Source organism: Scyliorhinus torazame, chromosome 12, assembly GCF_047496885.1.
Source record: "Scyliorhinus torazame isolate Kashiwa2021f chromosome 12, sScyTor2.1, whole genome shotgun sequence".
Lineage (NCBI taxonomy): Eukaryota > Metazoa > Chordata > Chondrichthyes > Carcharhiniformes > Scyliorhinidae > Scyliorhinus > Scyliorhinus torazame.
Window position 1 is genome coordinate 130,905,365 of NC_092718.1, and position 22,175 is coordinate 130,927,539.

The window sequence follows — 22,175 nt, forward strand, 5'->3', positions numbered from 1 at the left end:
GGGCCAGAGAGTGGGTGATGAAATTGCAGGCAAATTGTGTGTCACTGACTTGATTATGAGGGGAAGTTAGCACTGTTAATGCATGGGGTCGAATGGGGAGCCACGGGCCTCGATATAGTCTAGCTCAGATCGGGGGTGGGACAAACGTAAGACAGAGATCTTCCACATTTGAGGCAGCAAGACGTTTGGACAGCGGCTTTTCAGTCTGTATGCAAGAGGCACAAAGGTGTAAGGTTCCACGATTGGATAACGGGCCCCTTCGTCGATACAAAAGCCAATCGGCATGCCTACCCCCGCCAAACCGCATGCAGCCACAGTATGGCTGTGAACATACAAGTGCCAGGCGATGACCATCTCCTACTGGAAAGAAGCTAACCATCGGCCTTTGACATTCAGTAGAATTACCATCGCTGAAACTGAACTAGGCTAGCCATATTAATAGTGTGGCTACCAGAGCAGGTCAAATGCCAGGAATCCTAGACGTGCAATTCCCCTTCTGAACCCCCAAAGCCTGTCCAACATCTATAAGGCACAAGGCAGGAGTGTAATGGAATAACCGCCATTTAACCTACATGACTGCAGCTCCAACAACACTCAAGAAGCTGGACACCATCCAGGACAAGAGAGCCCGCTTGATTACCACCCATTACACAAACATTCACTCCCTCCACCACCAACAAAAAGTGGCGGCCGTGTGTACCATCTGCATCTTTGTTTGCACTGAGTGCTGAATTTGGTGCATTTGAGTGCTATAGTGAGAGTTTGGTGATTGATTTTTTATCTAAAGTCTAGTCTTTCTTTTATTTAGTTAATTAACTTAAAAGTTGCTGTTTGGTTTAGAAGAAGGTGAATTTTCAATCAGCTTTAAACAAAGCTTCTACTTGTAGGCACTTGCAGCTGGAGCTTGTTAATTAGTGAATTGGATTGGACCAGTTTTTAGAGGCTAGATTCACAGTATCAAAGTGATCCCCTACAGTGCAGACTTTGTTTGCACTGAGTGCTGAATTTCGTGCATTTGAGTGCTATAGTGAGAGTTTGGTGACTGGGTGAGTGCTGAATTCGGTGTATTTGAGTGCAATAGTGAGAGTTTGGTGACTGAGGGAGTTAGGTGAGGAGGGAGCAAGGTGCTCCTTTCATTTTGTTTCCTACATTTCCGCAAAGAGTGAGAAGAGAGCCAGGGGTTTACAGAGAGTGCAGCTGACTGGGAGCAGAGTCGGAGGGCGGAGGTCCAGTTGGTCCACAGGGCAGATATATTCTGTAAGGTAAGAGGGGATGGAGGCTAGGCCAGTTGCATGCTCCTCCTGTAGGATGTGGGTGATGAGGGATACCACCAGTGTCCCTGCTGACTATACCTGCGGGAAGTGCACCCAACTACAGCTCCTCAAAGACCGTGTTAGGGAACTGGAGCTGAAGCTGGATGAACTTCGGAGCATCCGGGAGGCAGAGGGAGTGATAGAGAAGAGTTACAGGGAGGTAACCACACCCAAGGTACAGGACAAGAATAGCTGGGTTACAGTCAGGGGAAGAACAAAAAACAGGCAGGCAGTGCCTCGTGGCCGTTCCCCTTCAAAACAAGTATACCGTTTTGGATGCTGTTGGGGGGGGATGACCTACTGGGAGAAGGCCCTAGCGTCCAGGTCTTTGGCACTGAGTCTGGCTCTGGGGCTCAGAAGGGAAGGGGGGCAATAGAAAAGTAATAGTTGTAGGAGATTCAATGGTTAGGGGAATAGATAGGAGATTCTGTGGTCGCGAGCGAGACTCCCGGAAGGTATGTTGCCTCCCGGGTGCCAGGGATGTCTTGGATCGTGTCTTCAGGATCCTGAAGGGGAGGGGGAGCAGCCAGAAGTCGTGGTGCACATTGGTACCAACGAAGTAGGTAGGAAAAGGGGTGTGAAGGTAATAAACGAGTTTAGGGAATTAGGCTGGAAGTTAAAAGCCAGGACAGACAGAGTTGTCATCTCTGGTTTGTTGCCGGTGCCACGTGATAGCGAGGCTAGGAATAGGGAGAAAGTGCAGCTGAACACGTGGCTGCAGGAATGGTGTAGGAGGGAGGGCTTCAGGTATTTGGATAATTTGAGCGCATTCTGGCGAAGGTGGGACCTGTACAAGCAGGACGGGTTGCATCTGAACCAGAGGGGCACCAATATCCTGGGAGGGAGGTTTTCTAGCACTCTTCGGGAGGGTTTAAACTAATTTGGCAGGGGAACGGGAACCGGATTTGTAGCCCAGCAACTAATGTAGCCGATATTCAGGACGCCAAAGCGTGTAATGAGGCAGTGGGGAAGGGACACTGACAAAGGAGAGTACTTGCAGGCACGGAGATGGGTTGAAGTGTGTATACTTCAACGCAAGAAGCATCAGGAATAAGGTGGGTGAACTTCAGGTATGGATTGGAACTTGGGACTACGATGTGGTGGCCATCACGGAAACTTGGATAGAAGAGGGGCAGAAATGGTTGTTGGAGGTCCCTGGTTATAGATGTTTCAATAAGATTAGGGAGGGTGGTAAAAGAGGTGGGGGTGGCATTGTTAATTAGAGATAGTATAACAGCTGCATAAAGGCAGCTCGAGGAGTATCAGCCTACTGAGGTAATATGGGTTGAAGTCAGAAATAGGAAAGGCGCAGTCGCCTTGTTAGGAGTTTTCTATAGGCCCCCCCAATAGTAGTAGAGATGTGGAGGAACAGATTGGGAAACAGATTTTGGAAAGGTGCAGAAGTCACAGGGTAGTAGTCATGGGTGACTTTAACTTCCCAAACATTGAGTGGAAACTCTTCAGATCAAATAGTTTGGATGGGGTGGTATTTGTGCAGTGTGTCCAGGAAGCTTTTCTAACACAGTATGTAGATTGTCCGAGCAGAGGAGGGGCAATATTGGATTTAGTACTTGGTAATGAACCAGGGCAAGTGATAGATTTGTTAGTTGTGGAGCATTTTGGAGATAGTGACCACAATTCTGTGACTTTCACTTTAGTAATGGAGAGGGATCGGTGCGTGCAACGGGGCAAGGTTTACAATTGGGGGAAGGGTAAATACTATGTTGTCAGACAAGAATTGAAGTGCATAAATTGGGAACATAGGCTGTCAGGGAAGGACACAAGTGAAATGTGGAACTTGTTTTCGGAACAGGTACTACGTGTCCTTGATATGTATGTCCCTGTCAGGCAGGGAAGAGATGGTCGAGTGAGGGAACCATGGTTGACAAGAGAGGTTGCATGTCTTGTTAAGAGGAAAAAGGAGACTGATGTAAGGCTGAGGAAACAAGGTTCAGACAGGGCGTTAGAGGGATACAAGATAGCCAGGAGGGAACTGAAGAAAAGGATTAGGAGAGCTAAGAGAGGGCATGAACAATCTTTGGCGGGTTGGATCAAGGAAAACCCCAAGGCCTTTTACACATATGTGAGAAATATGAGAATGACTAGAGCGAATGTCGGTCCGATCCAGGACAGTAGCGGGAGATTGTGTATTGAGTCTGAAGAGATAGGAGAGGTCTTGAACGAGTATGTTTCTTCTGTATTTACAAATGTGAGGGCCATATTGTTGGAGAGGACAGTGCGAAACAGACTGGTAAGCTCGAGGAAAAACATGTTAGGAAGGAAGATGTGTTGGGCATTTTGAAAAACTTGAGGATAGACAAGTCCCCCGGGCCTGACGGGATATATCCAAGGATTCTATGGGAAGCAAGAGATGAAATTGCAGAGCCGTTGGCAATGATCCTTTCGTCCTCACTATCAACAGGGGTGGTACCAGGGGATTGGAGACTGGCTAATGTCGTGCCCCTGTTCAAAAAAGGGACTAGGGATAACCCTGGGAATTACAGGCCAGTTAGTCTTACTTCGGTGGTAGGCAAAGTCATGGAAAGGGTACTGAAGCATAGAATTTCTGAGCACCTGGAAAGACACTGCTTGATTAGGGATAGTCAGCACGGAATTGTGAGGGGTAGGTCTTGCCTTACAAGTCTTATTGAATTCTTTGAGGAGGTGACCAAGCATGTGGATGAAGGCAAAGCAGTGGATGTAGTGTACATGGATTTTAGTAAGGCATTTGATAAGGTTCCCCATGGTAGGCTTCTGCAGAAAGTAAGGAGACATGGGATAGTGGGAAATTTGGCCAGTTGGATAACGAACTGGCTAACTGATAGAAGCCAAAGAGTGGTGGTGGATGGCAAATATTCAGCCTGGATCCCAGTTACCAGTGACGTACCGCAGGGTCCTCTGCTGTTTGTGATTTTCATTAATGACTTGAATGTGGGAGTTGAAGGGTGGGTCAGTAAACTTTCAGACGATACGATGATTGGTGGAGTTGTGGGTAGTGAGGAGGGCTGTTGTCGGCTGCAAAGTGACATAGGTAGGATGCAGAGCTGGGCTGAGAAGTGGCAGATGGAGTTTAACCCTGAAAAGTGTGAGGCTGTCCATTTTGGAAGGGCAAATATGAATGCGGAATACAGGGTTAACGGTAGAGTTCTTGGCAATGTGGAGGAGCATAGAGATCCTGGGGGGGGGGGGGGGTTCTGTGTTCATACATCTTTGAAAGTTGCAACTCAAGTGGATAGAGCAGTGAAGAAGGCCTATGGTTTGCTGGCGTTCATTAACAGAGGGATTGAATTTAAGAGCCGTGAGGTGATGATGCAGCTGTCCAAAACTTTGGTAAGGCCACATTTGGAGTATTGTGTACAGTTCTGGTCGCCTCATTTTAGGAAGGATGTGGAAGCTTTGGAAAAGGTGCAAAGGAGATTTACCTGCAATGGAGAGTAGATCTTACGAGGAAAGGTTGAGGGTGCTAGGCCTTCTCTCACTACAACGGAGAAGGATGAGGTGTGACTTGATAGACGTTTATAAGATAATCAGGTGAATAGATAGAGTAGACAGTCAGAGACGTTTTCCCCGGGTGGAATAAACCATTACAAGGGGACATAAATTTAAGGTGAATGGTGGAAGATATAGGGGGGGGGGGGGGGGGGTCAGAGGTAGGTTCTTTACCCAGAGAGTAGTGGGGGCATTGAATGCACTGCCTGTGGAAGTAGTTAGTCGGAAACATTAGGGACCTTCAAGTAGCTATTGGATAGGTACATGGATTACGGTAAAATGATATAGTGTAGATTTATTTGTTCTTAAGGGCAGCACGGTAGCATTGTGGATAGCACAATTGCTTCACAGCTCCAGGGTCCCAGGTTCGATTCTGGCTTGGGTCACTGTCTGCGGAGTCTGCACATCCTCCCCGTGTCTGCGTGGGTTTCCTCCGGGTGCTCCGGTTTCCTCTCCCAGTCCAATGATGTGCATGTTAGGTGGATTGGCCATGATAAATTGCCCTTAGTGTCCAAAATTACCCTTGGTGTTGGGTGGAGCTGTTGACTTTGGGTAGGGTGCGCTTTCCAAGAGCCGGTGCAGACTCAATGGGCCGAATGGCCTCCTTCTGCACTGTAAATTCATGGATAATCTATGATTAATCTGGGACAAAGTTTCGGCACAACATCGTGGGCCGAAGGGCCTGTTCTGTGCTGTATTTTTCTCTGTTCTATGTTCTAAGATTCACTGCAGGGACTCTCCAAAGTTCCTTGGGCAGCACCTTCCAAACCGATGACCACTAACGTCTAGAAAAGCAAGAGCAGTAGATATCTGGGAACCCCACCATCAGAGGTTCCCCTCCATGTCACTCAGCGATCTGAATTTGGAAATATATCGCCTTCACTGTCACGTTTGGTCAAAATCCTGGAACCTCCTTCCTAACAGCACCGTGGGTATACCTACAACTCAGGGACTGCAGCGGTTCATGAACGCAACTCATCAACACCTTCCGAATGACAACTTTGGATCCTCACTGTCTTCAGGGGATGTCCCGGAGGACTGGAGAATAGCCAATGTTGTTCCTCTGTTTAAGAAGGGTAGCAAGGATAATCCCGGGAACTACAGGCCGGTGAGCCTTACTTCAGTGGTAGGGAAATTACTGGAGAGAATTCTTCGAGACAGGATCTACTCCCATTTGGAAGCAAATGGACGTATTAGTGAGAGGCAGCACGGTTTTGTGAAGGGGAGGTCGTGTCTCACTAACTTGATAGAGTTTTTCGAGGAGGTAACTAAGATGATTGATGCAGGTAGGGCAGTAGATGTTGTCTATATGGACTTCAGTAAGGCCTTTGACAAGGTCCCTCATGGTAGACTAGTACAAAAGGTGAAGTCACACGGGATCAGGGGTGAACTGGCAAGGTGGATACAGAACTGGCTAGGCCATAGAAGGCAGAGGGTAGCAATGGAGGGATACTTTTCTAATTGGAGGGCTGTGACCAGTGGTGTTCCACAGGGATCAGTGCTGGGACCTTTGCTCTTTGTAGTATATATAAATGATTTGGAGGAAAATGTAACTGGTCTGATTAGTAAGTTTGCAGACGACACAAAGGTTGGTGGAATTGCGGATAGCGATGAGGACTGTCTGAGGATACAGCAGGATTTAGATTGTCTGGAGACTTGGGCGGAGAGATGGCAGATGGAGTTTAATCCGGACAAATGTGAGGTAATGCATTTTGGAAGGGCTAATGCAGGTAGGGAATATACAGTGAATGGTAGAACCCTCAAGAGTATTGAAAGTCAAAGAGATCTAGGAGTACAGGTCCACAGGTCATTGAAAGGGGCAACACAGGTGGAGAAGGTAGTCAAGAAGGCATACGGCATGCTTGCCTTCATTGGCCGGGGCATTGAGTATAAGAATTGGCAAGTCATGTTGCAGCTGTATAGAACCTTAGTTAGGCCACACTTGGAGTATAGTGTTCAATTCTGGTCGCCACACTACCAGAAGGATGTGGAGGCTTTAGAGAGGGTGCAGAAGAGATTTACCAGAATGTTGCCTGGTATGTAGGGCATAAACTATGAGGAGCGATTGAATAAACTCGGTTTGTTCTCACTGGAACGAAGGAGGTTGAGGGGCGACCTGATAGAGGTATACAAAATTATGAGGGGCATAGACAGAGTGGATAGTCAGAGGCTTTTCCCCAGGGTAGAGGGGTCAATTACTAGGGGGCATAGGTTTAAGGTGAGAGGGGCAAGGTTTAGAGTTGATGTACGAGGCAAGTTTTTTACGCAGAGGGTAGTGGGTGCCTGGAACTCACTACCGGAGGAGGTAGTGGAAGCAGGGACGATAGGGACATTTAAGGGGCATCTTGACAAATACATGAATAGGATGGGAATAGAAGGATACGGACCCAGGAAGTGTAGAAGATTGTAGTTTAGTCGGGCAGTATGGTCGGCACGGGCTTGGAGGGCCGAAGGGCCTGTTCCTGTGCTGTACATTTCTTTGTTCTTTGTTTGTTCTTTGTTCTAGCGATCGGAACTAAATGCTGGCACCGTCACAACCACCACTCCCATTACAACCACCTTCAGTTTTGCGACGGCTTCTTGATTCGCTAGTTCAAATGCTACCTTTCTGTCAAAGGCAGTAATTCCCGCCTCAGCTCTTGAGTTCAACTCGTCTGTGCATCTTTGAACCAAAGCTGCAAGGGGTTAGGAGCTGAGTAATTCTGGCAGAACTCAAATTGAGGTCAGTGACTAGATTATTGTTTAGTCAGTGCCTTTTGGTACCTCTGTATCAAAAAGTGGAATGTTGCTTCCACTCTGTCCAAGCACGTAGTCCAGCGTTGTTGCTTCACCAGGTTGGCAGCTCATTCTTAAGATGGCTGATGCAGGTCCTGGGCCCCGCCCATGCATTCTTAATTGATCGTGCTTTTATTCCCAGGCCGACTGTCGTGGGTGATATGCCAGTCCTTGTATTTACAGATTGTTGTTCAATACAATTCTGCTTCAATTGACGGCCTAGAACACCTCAGGGGTTCCCTGTTTTAAGTTGTCGTATATGTTACAAAACCAGCCATCCAAAATGGTGATCGTGCACATAACGCTACCCAGGGTTTCATCAATATTTTTTTAAAATATTTTTCTTGCCATTTTCTAGTTTACAGAAGAAAACTGCGCATCCAATATTTACAGTTTGTGCAGTTCTTCTGTACATTCAATCGTTCTTGATGTGCCACCCCCCCCTCTCCCTCTCCCTACCCCTCCTCCTTCCTGAACCGTCCTTGGCATCCCCCTCTTTCGTGCTTTGTGTTCTGTCCCCGAACCCCTATTCTCCCTTTCCTCCCCCTTCCCTTTGTGTTTTCTGTTGCCAGCCTTGAGAGGGGGGGGGGGGGGGGGTCGACCCCTCACATGCTTATCCATGTAGTTACCCTGAGTTTCCTAATTTCTTCCTCCCCACCCCTGAGAGTTGTTTATGTCTGTGTGCTTTCTCACGTCTCTCGCTTTATCCCCAGTCGCTGTTGGCCTCGAACATGTCTTGGAATAGGCCGACGAATGGCTCCCACGCTTTGTTGGAGACCTCTTCTGACCTCGGATGTTGTACTTGATCTTCTCCAAATGGAGAAATTCCCCCAGTTATGCCAGGCAGTCTGCAGCCGTGGGTGATGCTGCTGATCACCAGCTGAGCAACATTCTCCTGCATGCGATTAGGGAAGTGAAAGCAAGGCCTTCGACCCCCTTCCCCCTGTGTAACTGCCTGTTCTGATACCCCTACGATTGCCACTCTCGGGCACGCCTCCACCCTCATCCCACAAACTTGAACATTGCCTCGGAGAAGGCTGTCCAGCACCTTACAAATCTGGGGCGTGCCCAGAACATGTGGGTGTGGTTATCCGGGCCTCCTTGACACCATTCATATTTATCTTCCAGATCCGGGAAGAACCTGTTCATTTGGGTTCTGGTTAGGTGTGCTCTGTGCACCACTTTGAAATCCATGAGGCTGAGCCTTGCGCAGGAGGGGGTGGAGTTGGCCCTACTCAGTGCGGCGCTCCAGAGTCCCCACCCAACTTGTCCCCAATTCGTCTCCCCATTTTCGCCTGGCTTGATCCAGCGGCAGTCTCGCCCTGTCCAGTAGCTGTCCGAAGGTTTTCCCGCAGATTACCACTTACTTACTGTCTGTGTTTATCAGGTTCTCTAGTAATGTGGTCTCCGGGACCCTGGGGTATCCTACTGTCTCCTTGCTGAGAAAGTGCTTTGCTCATAAGTATCTAAGTTCCTGTCATGTCGCTAGTTCCAGGTCCTCCGTCAGTTCGCTAAGTATCGCTAGTCTGTCTCCCATGTAAAAGCCCCTAGAGAACATGATAAACACAGACAGTGATACTTAGCGAACTGACGGAGGACCTGGAACTAGCGACATGACAGGAACTTAGACACTTATGAGCAAAGCACTTTCTCAGCCAGGAGACAGTAGGATACCCCAGGGTCCCGGAGACCACAGTTAGCGTCCCACCATCCTGTCTCCATATTTTGAAAGTGGTACCAAGCATGGCTGGTGGGAACTCATGGTTTCCGCAGATGGGGGCCATGGGGGACATCTCGGTCAAACCAAAATGTTGCCTCATCTGGTTCAATGTCTTTAGTGTAGCTACCACAACTGGGCAGGATGTGAGTTCTGTCAGGGGGGTGGGAGTGCTGTCTTGGCGAGGGCCCGGAGGGTCTATAGGTCTATTCCTTGCAGGACGACTTCTCCACCCTCACCCATTCCATTGTGGGTTCGCGTATCTATCCCCTCACTCTCTCTTCCGTTGCTGTCCAGTGATAAAGTTGTCAATTCGGTCGTGCTAGGTCGCTCTTGAATTTCCTCATCTGCAGTGTTAATTTGGAGATTATGGAGATTATTGGATTCTTACTACCACACCCCCCCCCCCCCCCACCACCTCCCCCCACACCCCCCCCCAAAAAAAAAAAACACACACACACACAAATGCCATGATCATTTAGTCTATATTGTGGAAGGAGCTTTTGTGGATGAATATCGGTATCGAACTGATCAGGAAGAGGAACCTCGGCAGTACGTTCATTCTGATCGTTGCACCTTCCCCGCCAGGGAGGGCGAGACGTGTCCTAGCTCTGTAGACCCTTTTTGACTTCCTCCACCAGGCTGGCCAATTTCCACTTGTGGATCTGTGTCCAATCCCGGCCTTTTTGGATCCCCAGGTAGCGGAATTTCTTTTGGGGTAGCTTGAATGGGGGTACCTCCAGCTCTGTCCCTCCACCATTGGGGTTCACCAAGGCTGCAGCGCTCTAACCCAGGTTACATTTACAGCCCGGTGAGGTTCTGAACTCGTTCAGGAGCTTCATGATTGCTCTCAAGCCTTCTTTCAGTTCCGAGACGTAGAGGAGCAATTCATCCTGATAGAGTGAGACTCTGTGCACGCTGCCTCCTCTTTGGATGCGTTACCAGCTCTTTGTGTCTCGCAGAGCGATCGTCAGGGGTCAATTGCTTGGGCAAATAGGCGCAGGGAGAGTGGGTATCCCTGCCGCGTGCCTCTGTGCAGCTGGACGTATTCAGAACTCGTGGTGTTGGTTTGAACGCTCGCCTTGGGGGCGTTGTACATGATTTTATGCAGGTGGTGATCCCTGCTCCTAGTCCAAACTGGTCCAGAACCTCGAGAAGATACTTCCATTCGACTCTGTCCAGGGCCTTTTCTGCATCCAGGGAGATGATCACCTTTGGTGTTCTCTCCCCTAGAAGGGTAACTATTGCATGTATAAGCCGCAGTAAACTACCCACCCTTGACAAAGCCTGTCTGGTCCTCTGAGAGCACCTCTGGTATGCAGTTCTCCAGCCTCTTAGCCAGAACCTTCGCGAGTTTCTTTGCGTCACTTCCCTTTGTGCATTCGGCCATTTCCTGTGATCCGACGAAAGGCCATTGGCTCATTACACAGGACGTTTCACGTGTGAAAGCCGATGGGTACCTGAGTGTTGTGGATGCAAGGGGCCAAGTCGAATATTTAAGTCCGAGTTTGAACAAAGAACAAATAACAATACAGCACAGGAACAGGGCATTCGGCCCCCCAAGCCTGTACCGGTCATGATCCCAACCATTGCCAAAACCCTCAGCACTTCCTCGAGCCGTATCCCTCTGTCCCATCCTATCCATGCGTTTATCAAGATGCCATTTGAACGCCGTTAATGTAACTGCTTCCACAACCTCCCTTGGCAACGTGTTCCAGGCACTCGCCGCCCTCTGGTGGCCTCACCACCTTCTGCTTAAACAATCTGCCTCGCACATCTCCTCTAAACTTTGCCACACGAACCTTAAACCTATGCCTCCTCGTGCTGACCCCTCCACTATGGGAAAGAGTGCCTGCCCATCCACTCGATCCATGCCCCTCATAATCTTGTAGACCTTTATCAGGTCCCCCCTCAACCTCTGTCTTTCTAATGAAAACAGTCCGAGTCTATTCAGCCTCTCCACATAGCTAACAACATCCAGACCTGGCAACATCTTGCTAAACCTCCGCTGCACCCTCTCCAAAGACTCCACATCCTTTTGATAGTGTGGCGACCAGAATTGTGCGCAATATTCCTAGTGGTGCCTTACCAAGGTTACCTACAACTGTAGCATGACCTGCCAGTTTTTGTACTCGATGCCCTGTCCAATGAAGGCAAGCATTCCGTATGCTTTCATGACTACCTTATCCAATGTTGTTGCCACCTTCAAAGACCTGTGGACCTGCACGCCCAGATCTCTCTGACTTTCTATATTCCGAAGAGTTTTACGATTTATGGTATATTTCCCGTCTATGTTAGACCTACCAAAATGCATTACCTCACATTTGTCCGGATTAAGCTCCATCTGTCATTTCTCTGTCCAAGTGTCCAACCTATCTATGTCCTGCTGTATCCTCTGACAATCCTCAACACTATCTGCCACTCCACCAACCTTTGCGCCATCCGCGAACTTACTAAACAGACCGGCTACATTTTCCTCCAAAGTGTTTATGTACACCACAAATAATAGAGGCCCAAGCACCGGTCCCTGTGGAACACCACTAGTCACAATCTTCCATTCAGGAAAACATCCTTCTACTGCAACCCTTTGCCTTCTGTGACCGTGCCAGTTTTATATCCATCTTACCACCTCACCTCTGATGCATTGTGACTTTACCTTTTGTACCAGTCTGCCATGAGGCACCTGGTACGGCTTTACTGAAGTCCATGTAAACAACATCCACCGCCCTCCTCTCATCGATCATCTTTGTCACCTCCTCAAAAAACTCTATCACGTTAGTGTGGCACGACCTCCCCTTCACAACACAATGCTGTCTATTGCTAATGAGTCCATTCCTTTCCAAACGGCTATACATCCCGTCCCTGAGAATTCTCTCCAATAATTCACCTACTACCGACGTGAGGCTCACCGGCCTATAGTTTCCAGGATTATCCCTGCTACCTTCTTAAAGAGCGGTACAACATTACCTATTCTCCAGTCTTCTGGAATCTCACCTGTAGCCAATAAGGATACAAAGGTGTCCGTCAAGGCCCCAGCAATTGCATCAAGAAGGCTTCGTGGATACACCTTACACACTCTGCCCCATCCAACCCCTAGCACTAAGTGAGTCCCAATAAATATAGGCGAAATTAAAATCCCCTACCGCAACAACTCTATTACATTTGCACCTTTCCAAAATATCTCTACATATCTGGTCCTCTATCTCTCGCTGGCTGTTGGGAGGCCTGTAATAAACACCCAACATTGTGATTTGATATAAGAGTAATGGCTGCAGATATAACTGGAACACAGGGAAACGGTTGAATAGGATGATCAATTGCATGAGATTGAGGTTAAATGACAGGGCCGGTTTGTGGTACCAATTTGTGACTGCTTCGATACGACTATAATAAAACATAGGAGCAGAAGTGGACCATACGGCCCATCACGTCTGCTCTAGTAGTCAATGAGACCATTCCATTTACAGGTAAACAGCGGGCTGTTATTTCTTTTTCTCAGATGAGAAAGTGAAAATCAAGAACAAAGGTAACTGAATCGATTATTTATTTAGAATGGGAGGTATGATAGTGCAATGGTTAGCCATGCGCCACCAGCGCCCAGTACCTGGGTTGATTACAGTCTTGGATGAGTGTATCGAGTTTGCACCTTCTCCCTGTGTCTGTGTTTCTTGGACAGACCATGCTAAATTGCCCCTTAGTGTAGAAAGGTTTGGTGGAGTTATCGGGATAGGGCAGGGAGTGGGGAGAGTACTGTTTTGCACAGTCGGTGCAAAGTCGATGCGTTGAATGGTCTCCTTCTGCATTGTAGGGATTCTATGATTCTATTACATATAAATTGATATTGGTGGAAGTAACTTAGTTGGCAAATGATCATGCATCCCACAAAATATATCTGTATAATTTCATATGATACATCGCTGATCAATGAGAATTAATACAATACGTTGTTACAGAGAAGGACAGTCCGCCTTGATCTAATTACTTTCTGAGATATATTACTCAATCTTCAATTCTCAACATTGTAACAGGATCATGGCCTAGCTTCCACCTCAAGTTGTTGGAGGTTCTCAAAATAATGAGCGACCTGATCAGAGCCGTTTGGGAGAGACTGTGTGAACTATTAGAAGGCTCTTCATGATAGAGAGAGCATGGCAAGGTGATTGTTAACAAGACGGTAAGGTGACTTGGAGAACAACATTCGTAAAGCAGTGAGTCATTTAGACATTCACTTTATGAGAATGCGATGGATTGAGAATCATTTGGGATTTCAACAGGCGAATTTCAGAGTTGGTTTCAGGGATAAAATTAGTAGATCCCCTGGGAAAGAATGAAACAGAAGTTCTAGGTGAGTTGTGGTTTGCAGAGAACTGAGACCACCATACCATATTGCCTTGAACGATGCTGTAACCAGTATACGATTAATCATGAGGTCATATAAAATGTTACAATTGCTGAAAAAGTTGACAGACTGTCAAAGCGTGTCATCTTATATTCATCAAGACAGATGGAAGAATGGCAGAATTTCAAACGGCTCAACACTTTATGCAGCACGTGTTATGAAGCAAGTGTATGGTAAATACCAGAGCATCCCAACAACTGAGAGAGTAATTTGGAACAGAGATTCAGAGAGGTGCATGTGTTTTATTAGCATAATATGAAGAACGATGTACAACCCAGGGAGGAACAGTTCAGTCGTTGTGTGAATAAATAATATTGTGTTATAAAGAACATGTATTAACTTCAAAGAAATACAATCATACAAGAATTATAATAGACAATGACACTTAAGTATACTGATGGATACACCCCTAATTGTAATGGAACTATCCCCTCGCCCTCAAACCTAGGTCACCACCTATCCCAAGCGACGCCCAATATTAAATAACTCTATGAGCCAAATCCATCAAATAGTTGCCACATTCGGGTTAAGTTGTCCACATCTGGGAAATAGTCTTCAACTTCAGCGAATGGTCCGATTATAGCGAGAGATTTCCCTTTTCCTTCCTTCGATTCTACAATAATGCGATTTATTTCCGTGTTATGTTATTCATCCTGTGGAATAGGCTTTTGGCAAAAATGTGCCCATTTACTTATCTCCCCACGTTGAAGTTACCACCAATAGAGCCTCATTGTTTTCTCCAGTCACATATGTAAAATACCTGTTTTTCACAGAGGCAAATTAACATCTCATCATTATCCAGACGTCTGCCGCTAATCATCTCACTGTGTTACATTGTCTCTTTTACCTTAATTTGCCTCAATTCTTAACAAATCGCAAAGGGTGCCGATTGGCTGCGATATATTAATATGCATCTAGCTCTCCTCCACAGGCTGAAGAATACGTCCAAATTTTCCATGTTCCGAATTAACAAAAGAAAATATCTCCCTGCTGCATCATCCATGGCAGCAGCTCCACTACCAAAGATGACTTCCCAACCTGTCTCCACCACCTGGCTGGACAAGGACAGAAGATGTATTTGATCACCACGACCTGCAAGTTCACTTCCCTTCCAAGCCCGACAACATTCGCATTTGGAACCATATCACCATTCCTTCACTGTTACTGGGTCAAAATCTTGAAACCTCCTTCCTATAAGCACACTATTTTCCTAAACTCCACGGACTGCAGCAGTTGAATAAGGTGTTTCATAACCACCTGTTCAAGGCGAGTTCTGGATGGCACGAACATGCTGGTCCAGCCAGTGACGCAAAAATCCTCTGAAGAGAATTAAAGAACAAATAAAAACAGCATTACATTTCTCCCGAGGCCATTCCCTTTGATGTTTGACACTCTTGTCAAAGCTTCATAGAATCCATAGCCCCTCTACTGTACAAAGGAGGCCATTTGGCCCGTCGAGTCTGCACTGATGCTCTGAAAGAGCGGCATACCTAGGCCCACTCCCCCACCGTGTCTCCGAAACCCTACCTACCCTGCATACCTTTGGGATGGGGGAGGAAACCGGAGCACCTAGAGACCACATGGGGAGAATGTGCAAACTCGACTCAGGCAGTCACCCAAGGCCGAAAAGAATCCGGGTCCCTACCTCGCTGAGGCAGGAATCCTACCCACTAAACAGTCTCAAAACGTTTAATAGCAAAGGGTAAATGGACAGAAAATAAAAGGATAGATGACATAGAGAAGAGCTTCTGGAAAGTAGCGAGTAACTTGCTTCAGCAATGTACTTCCTGATGTTATGATGGAGAGAGATTTTTTTTTTAAAGTTAATTTCAGATTTGTTTGTCGGGATATAATTCCCAGTGACACTGGCAAAATCTGGGACAGGTAGAATAGATGTCTTGAAGTGGCCTCGGCGATGAATCTAAAATAAATCAGCAGCCAATTTGCTAACGCAAAGTGTCTAAAAAAGGCAATTTGATCAAATCGGGCGCGTATTTGTGACGTTGACAACTTAAAAGATGAGACACCATAATCCAGCTCTTTTCTAAGTGCAACAATAAATTTAATTTATGTGATAGATAAAACGTTGTGCCGGATGGAAGCTTCACGAGATCACATAATTTCTACAGTACGGAACGAGGCTATTTGGTGCATTGAGTCTGCATCGACCCTCTGAAGGAGCACCATGCCCAGGCCCACTCCCCGCTCTATCTCCAATATCCTGCCTAGCCTGCACATATTTGGACACTGAGGGACAATTAAGAATGGCCAATCCACCGTACCTGCATGTCTTTGGTTTGCGGGGGAAACTGGAGTCCCCAAAGTAAATTTACGCAGACACAGGGAGAATCAGAAACTTCTACACACATGGCAGCCAAGACCGAAATTGTACCTGGGTCGGTGCTGTGATGCAGCAGTGTTAACCACTGCGACACTGTGCTACCCAACGAAAACAAGGAATGTCAAAACATTGCATGTGCTAGGGTGTCAGGATTGGCATGTGCAGCCAGCGCGGAACCACTCCACCAGAATGGAAGCAAGCCAGCCTCAACCCTGAGGGACTACCAAAGGAGAAAGAGAAATCTACGGCATTGATATCAACGAGTATTTTAGGATTGCAGGTCGCAAGAGAGCTGGATGAACGAGTTCATTCAGGTCGTTCAACAGAAGAACGGCGATTTGAAAATTGAAGTTATGCCAGGAGGTAAATCAACACAATAGAAACGGTACAGATGTGTTGGCTGAAATATAGATTTCTCCATCATCATAGTAAATAGTGCCTGTTGGATGATGTGAACTGTGTGATTACCAGCTATCCATGAAAACCTGAGAAACTGACTTGGAAAGACTCTTCATGTTTGAAATGTTGGACTATTCAGCATTGCGCTTTGGCGAATTAAACATTAGCTTGGGTACAAAATATGCTTGAACATCAAAAGGCCAGTTAAGCAGTGATGACAACAAATTTGAATTGATGATGCACGATGTACACTCAACTAGTTTGCATAACTAATGTACTGTCCAATAGAGGGGAAATAGCCGGTGAAAAGTGGTGTCTGGGTATACCTTTAAAGGCCCCAGACCAGATCACATTAGTGGCTAAGATACCGGATCAGAATTGCAACTTTTTTAAAAGACTGCGTGGAATGACGGATTCACTCCAGGAGTGATTGCAAAATAAATAAGGCTTAGTTATTTTTACAAACAAAACGTTATTATACCAAAATAAAAACAATATTTAAACTTTTAAGTTTCGAACATAACAACAACAACTGACATGTATCTCTTAATCCTGACACACGATTTCCCATTAAACAACAAGTAAAATGAACATACAGCTCTCAACTCCACTTACACAGGTCGGCAAAAAACATTACAAGACATATTCCCACTAGTAGTGTGGCTCTTTCAGACACTGACCGGAAGATTGTCTCCGTGACAGTTTTTCATGGCCTCTGCTGATCGTTCTCAAAACCATTCTGCCTCCTGGAATGGGTCTGTCCAGACCGTACCCCGACTTAAACTCATCATCACTGTCTGGACTTTTGATAACCCACTCAGTTTTACACAAAGGAGCAGGGACATGCTGTGAATATTCAACTAAACTCCAATTTACGAAGAAAGGAGACCATCAGTCCATAATGGGCTAATTGCTGGTTAGACACGAGTGTTCCAGGTGACGATGGATCGTGAGCCAAATGCCCAGCTGAACTATGGTATCCTGTTCATTCCGATTAATGAGTTTAGTCTGAATGGGATGATGTGACTCAGGCCAGGGGTGGGTGTATTCCTCTGACTCAGGTTAATAAACCCTAAATTGCCCACTACATCTTTGATCCGATTTCCTAATATCTCCAGTCGTCACGGGTATAATGAATCATTGCATCTCAGAAACAAAAAACAATAGCATACCAGCCGTTTCATTGGGCCTGGATAGGGAGGTGAAGAGCTGCACATTTGCCTTTGCTCCCTTACACTCCCGACCTGCTTCGGAATGTCAGCACGTGAAGTATTTAGCAAATTGGTATTTATTTCAATGTCACTACTGCATGTCCCTCTACTATTTTTTAGGTAGCGTTTTACTATCCATAATAAATATCTATAAGAAAAGGAGACATCTTCACTCAAATCCGCTTTTCATTTTCAATATTTTCATGTGTTTCTCAGCTCAGGTGTCCTATCATTATGCCAGTTAAAAGGATGCCTCCTTACGCACGCTATCAAAAATGGTCATGACTTTGCAGTTTTCTTTTAAACTTCCAATTCATTTGTCAGCTGTGGTTCAGTGGGTAACAATGTCGTTTCCAAATTAGTTCAAGTGTAACGCAGGCACCTGAGCACAGCAGGCAAAACTGCCTTTCCAGTCCATTACCGAGGGGCGCTATGTGTTTGCAGGAGTTATCTATTGAACCAGTCATCATGAAGGTCTTGAGGACGTAATAAACATTGTTGAAGCCAAACAGAGGCGGTACCTCATGAGTTCTGGACAATATGTGACCCTTGATTAACAAGCCGAACTTACATTGTCGGGTTATCATCGCAATGTTGTCTCTGTAAGATTAAGATTATTGATTGTCAACTGGCCCTTAAATTTCTCACATTATAAGAGCGTCCACACATCAAAGCTTGGACTACGATGCTGAGTCGAGATTTCCTATGGGTACGGAGAGCACAATGTAAATATGATTTTTTCATGTCGTCCATTTCGCTCGTTCTCTTTTTCAGGCTGTCAACGTGGCTGATGACCCATCCTTGGGCCAATCCGCGTAGATAGACTGCAAATCCATTTCAGAGACAATTCCCCGAAATGATACTCTCGTTGGGCAGGCTGAAGCGTAATAAATGATTTGAAGAAAGGGCCTGTTGACGAATTTTACTGCATTGTGTGTTTTTTCTAATCTTCAGAAATTGACAAATTGAATGCAACTCTGGAAGACCTGGGTAATTGAAAAACACTGTATCACTCATAAGGCCTTTTACTAAATGTATTGGATTGATCAAATTATTGTTGGATAACGTAACACAGCTGTTCTTTTGCTTCATTACGAATAAACGCGATCAAGTGACTGTGTTTTTCCTTATTTTGATAGCACTCAATTCAATACACAGACATAGAAGCATGTTCTTACAGCTGGGGGACTTCATGGTCAGGGACGTGGAACACGGTATCACATGATTCAAGGGGTATGTTACTGGTCAGTCGCTCAAGAAAAGATATGAGAAACACTCACCAACAAAACAAACATACGCACCTGGCTTATGTAACCATGTTATATTGTTGAATTTTTGCTAGCCTCCTTATGAAGCAAATCGCTTTGTATGAAATTATGACTAAAATCTGAACCATGACAACAAGAAATGACAAAGTAGGGTGAAACAACTGAATCTTTTTTCTTATTTTCCAATCATACTAATGGAGTTGAGTTCAGTTCCCAAGGGGCGGATTGAGAATGTACATGCATTTCTCAAATTCAGAATACGAAGTAACAAGAAAGAGTCAACACAGAGCTTTCAGGTTCTGCTGAATTATCAATCGCTTTGCAACTGCTTTGGTGAGAAAGGCGCCTGCCTTTCAAATCCGACATTGTGTCGATGTGACTCTAAACGCACTAGGCTTCCGATGACGCTCTTCTGCCGTATAAAGTGATGCAATAAATCACCAACTTTGCCGAAAGCCCAGCCTGTGGGAGGATCCATCGTCTAATGATGGACTGCAATGGATAGGAAATATTAACAGCCTGATGAGTGTCACCTAAATCCAGAAAATCTCAGTTTCGATGAACTAGTAGGATCGATCAAAGTGAATAGAGATTCAGGTCTGTCACAATTCCATATCTATGTCGAGGAAAATATTGTGTCTGCTTCTATTACTTTCCTTGAAGATTTGGTTGCGTCAATCTGGGCTAGTGCGCAACGAATTCTAACCCACCTGACACGGAGTGACAACGCAGGTGATATTAGATTTTATATTAATAGTTGTGGCTTTGGTTGAGTTAAATTGACTACAGACAGCACTTTTGTGAAATGTAACTACAGGTACCTATCTATTATTAGCAGTAAGTATAATTAAATAGGCAAAAACGTACAACTGGCTGTCCATTATTAATTTCCAATCATGTGATTTGGAACTACCCCAACTCTCTCTACACACACAGACAAGCAACACAGAGGGGAAATGGTTGTTGAGAGGTAAAGTAAATATTAAGAAAGTAAAAGGATAAAGGATCTTTTATGCAGATAGATGTCTTCCAGTAGTTTATTTCTTAACGTTTGGCCTTCATTTGGGTACATTCTTTTCCTTCAGCTTCTGATAATCTTCACAGCAAACTTAAAGAAACTGCAGGCAGCAGAGAGGGGGACAAACATAGGTCTTCTTCCTCCGTAGGTCTAGATTGTTCTGGCAGTTCTCCGAAAAAAATAAACACCTGACAGAAATAATTCGCTGACTGTTGTCAGTCAGAACACTGCACTTGGCTGGCCCATCAGTTGCCAGCTAGGCAATCAATCCGACTTTCTCCAAGACCTGTTCTCAAGATTCATTTGGTGCCAACGAGTCTGTTTCTCCTGTCGAAAATACAAAATCCAGAACACACAGTCTTGGCAAGCACTCTTCTGCTTCAAGGCACATTCTGATTATGATCTGCAGAGCAAATATAATAATATATAATACAAGAAACGGTACTAAATTACTAATTAACTAATACCTATAAACGTCATCAGATTAGGACTAAATTGAGATAATGCTAACACATCACCACAGTCCAAATTGCCTGGGAATGACGTGCAGACCAGAATCAATTTCTTAGGATATTAAAGGGTGCGCGATCCCTTTCCAAACAGGGCTGTATCATTGTAGTTGAACTTAGGCCCCCAAGACACTTGGTTTTAACACCTTCCAGGCTCGCCGTGTTGCAACCTTTATTGAAAAACGGATCATTTCCTATGCTCGCCTATTTTGTATTTGGGTTGAAAAGGATTAGTTGAGCCATGAAGCCTCACCAAAACCATCGAGGTAAGAGCAACATCAGGAAATATGCACTTTCTTTCGAAGCCCACTTTTTATCTATCTGGCCATGCCCCAGTAGCACAACAATATAATTCCCTGCGAGAGGTGGAAAAGAAAGAGGGAAAATAGGACAAACAGCGAACAAAATACCCTCGGAAATTATTGCAGATTTTCACAGGCCAGAAAGCGGGCCACCACCAAACTGGAGCGAGTGGGTTCTTTGTCATCTTGCGGGTGGAAAATCTTTTACGATCAGAAGGTTGTCCATGTGTGTCTTCAGCGCGTGCGTGGGTTGAGCATTAGCCACACATCGCCGCCAGGTATCGTAGATGGTCAACTTCTATGAAACAAAAGGAAACCTACGCAATTAATTTATCGAGGAATACAATTAACAAGCAACACATGAAGATACGTGAAATTTTACTTCTGCATTTGGTACAGAACACATAGAATATTGCTGTCGTCTGCATATTATATAAAAATTATACTAGAACAACTTGCAAGAGACATTGATGTTAGGATGACTGAGGAATGAAATATTATGGAAGATTGAACCGGCTGGTATGCTCTGCTATGAAAATATGAAGACTGAGAGGCCGCCTCATATCAGTCTTTAAGACAATGAAAGGGTCTGTTTGAGCAGACTTGAAGCAAAATATTCCAGTAACGGTGAAGAGCAAAATTAATGGTTATCGAGTTAAGAAGGTCGCTCATTAATTCAGTATATTATTTTGAGCTGTGCTGCTCCGGGAAGTATTGATTAAAATGTGAACCATCACTGTCAGAAGGCGTGCTTACATCAGGTACCATTACTGCAACTTGTGCAATAATAGGATGAGAAAGATCGGTGAAGATGTGGGAGTTAATCGAACCACATGAGAACAGGCAAAGGAAGTTCATGAAGAGCAGTAGTTCCTGGATAGTCGTATAGGCATTTTGGGACAAATGACCTGGTTTTGCGCTTGTAGATTCAAAGGGCGTGTGCACGCAGCTAGAACAGTGAACTGGCGCGATACACATCAACTCTGATTGTAACATAGATTTCACCCGCAAGATGTCAAAGATCCAACTCGATACAATATGTTGGTGGCCCGCTGGGCTGGCCTGTGAAAATTTGAGGCTAAATTGTTCCTTCCTGTTCCAGTGTCAGAGGTTTTCTCGTTCTATTAAAAAAACATGAACTGCAGTTTTCCCCCATCCTTTCAGATTTTACATCCATGCTATTTCAATTTTTTAAACTATAAATTATTCCGTCGGTCTCTATCATGCCGCATCTTAGTTATAATTAAAATATGGAATGCGGACCAGGTACTTGAGCCCGTGTGAATAGCCAGGACCTTTAAACTAGGAACAACTCGTGCAGTCCTCTTCTTAGGAGAGGGGTTAATAACGATAGCTCATGGATTTAAGGTCATGGGCAAGAGAATTCGAGGGTAAGTGAGGAAAAATACATTTCACCCAGAGGGTGGTGGGAAT